Raw genomic sequence first — 3,384 nt, 5'->3', positions numbered from 1 at the left:
CATATACACACACATATATACATATATATGCATAAGATCCTCCGTTGTGCCGACTCCGGGGCTCAGGTTCCGGATCCCGGCCTTGCGTGCTCAGAGCCCCGCTGGTCACCACCAAGCTGGTGACTCGCAGAAAGCCGTTGCCAGACCCCAGCCTCGCGTAATCATGAAGGCCCAACCCCGACTCGGGCAGACAGAAGAGTCCTCCCAGAAGTGATGGAAGAGGTGGCTGTGGAGAGAGATGTCTGGACCTCCCTGCTCAAGCTGCTGCCACCGCGACCCGACTGTGGAACAAGTGGAAGATAATTGATGGATGGAATCATTTGAAGCAGCTTTAGTTATCAGCACAATAGTTTAAATTAATCAAAAGAATTCAGCTGAGGTGGTTCAGGCATCTGATTTGGACTATTGTTGAACTATTTCTGGCAACAACAAAATGACAATCACATATAATTTTATGTAAATTCTCTTTATTTTTTATTTTAGGGTCTCTATCCGGAGTCTCACGGCATCGTTGGAAACTCCATGTATGATCCAGGGTTTGATGCAACTTTCAATCTGAGAAGCCGAGAAAAACTGAACCACCGCTGGTGGGGAGGACAACCAGTACGTTCTGTCAGGAAACAGGAAATGCTTTATTTTAAAGTCAGCTGTACTGGAATTGTTTTCTTAACTCACAGAAACAAATATATGATTTACAGAACCTGGGATTACATCCACCACACACACACACAAACACACACATACACCTTTGCTACTTATCAGTTCATTTATCACAGACTTGCTCTATCACGGTTTTTCAAAGTAAGATTGGACATGACACAAAATTGGCTGATTGTTGGATGAGCAACACGATCAGCATAGAATTTTTATTTCAATTAAATTATTTTAAAATATATAGCACCTCATGCACCTTTGTGCAGCCCACACTGCAGGATAAACTTCCTTGCGCAGCTGTTTTCCGTGCAGAGCGGAGAAGTGGGCGTGGCCATGAACTCTTGCAGGTGACTGAGAGCAGAGGAGTCAGAGCTGATATCATGACGTTCTGTGCTCTTTTAGAGCGTTTAGACCAGGGGCACCCAAAGTGGGTCCCGTGGGCCAAAGTTGGCCCACAAAGCTGTCCTCATTACTATATTAAAATTTCCTTTGTATAATCAATGTGCTTACACTCATTGACTATACCTATTAACTTCATTGTTAGTCGGCCTGACTACCATAATTTAACTACACGGATTACACAGTAGAGTAGATAATTTATATGTATTTTAAAAATAATTTTAATTTATATTTTTGGATTTCATTTTGACAGACTTTCTACCATCCCTCGGCAGTTTTTTGCCACTGAATAACATTTTCCTTTGACTGCACACACTTATAAATCACAAAGTGTTTAAAAGTAAATTATAAATATGAACTGGTTTCAGTTGTGATTTGAGCCTCTTTAAATTTAAACTCATCACCCCTTGAAAAATAAAGAAATCATTAGGATTGTGTAAGGAAACAGTTCTCAAACCATAGATTCACCAAAATATTGACTAAATATGGAATAAATGACGACAGTCTCAAACGGGCCAATAAAATCTATGATTTTTTTTTTTGCACGAGTCCCGCCACCAATCAATCCATTAGGCACGTCAGCAACTGACCAGTCAGCGACCTCGATTTGTCCTGAAGTGAACACCTCTTACCTGCAGAGCTGCAGCGGTGTTGCATTACGAACACTTTGCAGTCAGAGACTTCAAGATTAACAGAAAGTAAATGGTAAATGGACTGTATTTATATAGCGCCTTTCTGTCTAATCAAGATACTCAAAGCGCTTTACACTACAATCTGGGCCACATTTACCCATTCATACATCACTCTACTAGATCTCTACAAAGCTAATTGAACAAATCATTCTAAAGAGACTAATCAGTGCTTTATCACATTCATACACCGGTGGGACACACATCAGAGGCTATGAGGGGTTCAGTGTCTTGCCCATGGACACTTCAGCATGTGACTGCTGGTGGATTCGAACCCCCAACTCTTGCATTGGAGGACGACTGCTCTAACCACTCAGCCACAGCCGCCCTCAAAACAAAAATCTTCTGTTTCATGTTAATCTACTGTAATAAACTTTTGTAAAATACACCAGAATGCAGGAAATGGCATCTACTTTAATCAAAATTCTCTGGGGGAGGACCTCCAGACCCCCCCACCACGAACAGAGCAGCCTGTTCTGGAATGTTCTTTATACAGAATGGAAGGATAAATAACTGTAATAAATAAATGGACTATAAAGAAGTATTAGCATTTCATGTATTATATTATTGCATTTGGCCTGCAGCCCTCTGATAGATTTTAAATTGGGCCCTCTCAGGGAAAAACTTTGGACATCCCTGGATTAGAGTTTAGAAACATTGTTTAGAATATTGCAAGGGTTATTTATTTATTTTATTTTATTTTTTTCTCCTCTTCCTACCCACCTAGTTCCCTGACTGCCATTCCGGGGGTGGGGTCCGGGAGAAGGGCAGGCCGTCGGGTGTTGACCAGGACTATGTGGGGGTTCAGGGTCTGGGGGTTGCCATGGGCGGTGCTGGCGCTGTGCTCTCCCTGGGGTTGTTTGGACCCCCTGAGCTTGGCTCTTGGGTGCCATGGTTGGCCCGCTGGCCGGGGTGGCTGCCGGGGCCTGGCGGGCGGTCGGCTGGGGGTGCGTGCTTGGTTGTTGGCGGTGTGTGGGGGTGGTCGGTGGCGTGTCCTCTTCATGGTGGGGGGGTATCCTGTCGGCGGGGCATGGCCTGGGCCGGGTCTGGGGTATTGGCTCTTCTCCACTCAAGAATGAATGGGTTTACCTCCTGGGTTTGGGCATGGGCTGCCCCCTGTAGAGGGCGGGTACATGTCTTGGACCTGGGGGGTATAGAGTGTGTATCGGGAATAAGAATGAAATGTATCGTTATTGTATGTCTTTGAGTGAATGAATGTGAGATTGAGGTTGGGATAGTGTGATTGTGTATGTGTATGAATGGGTATTTGTTAGGCCGAGACTCGGACTGCCCCCTCTTTGATACAACTGGGGGTGCTTGGCATCGCGCCCCTATCGCGCGGCCCCCTGGTGGGGTGTGCCCTTGCCTGCCGGCGCGCTTGGGGCCCTTGGTATCGGGGGCTGGGCGCTTGGGCGTGTGTCGGCTCGGCCTGGTGTCTGCCTGGTGGGGCTCGGGTCCTCTGGCCCTGTCAGGCCTTGGCCTGGGTGGTGTGAGTCCTCGGTGCCCGGGCCTCGGTGCCTGGACCTGGACCTACATCGGTGTGGCGGGTGCCGACGGAGGCCTATGAGTTTGTCGCTGTTGGCCCCGGGGGGTCACTGTATGTGGTTGCTGGTGGGGATCTTCCGGTTCTCCCCTGTGGTCC

At 46.9% G+C, this 3,384-nt stretch overlaps 1 protein-coding gene across 1 annotated transcript in view; it reads right to left on the bottom strand.

Annotated features, from left to right (window-relative positions):
* LOC119410418 (ectonucleotide pyrophosphatase/phosphodiesterase family member 2) overlaps positions 1–3,384 on the bottom strand; it is a 303,683-nt gene that overhangs the window by 255,662 nt on the left and 44,637 nt on the right. The window lies entirely within an intron of this gene.

The sequence above is a fragment of the Nematolebias whitei genome, chromosome 5 (assembly GCF_014905685.2).
Source record: "Nematolebias whitei isolate Nwh7 chromosome 5, NemWhi1, whole genome shotgun sequence".
Classification (NCBI taxonomy): Eukaryota; Metazoa; Chordata; class Actinopteri; order Cyprinodontiformes; family Rivulidae; genus Nematolebias; species Nematolebias whitei.
The sequence above is the reverse complement of the archived record's forward strand: the minus strand, read 5'-3'. Positions and strand labels throughout refer to the sequence as shown.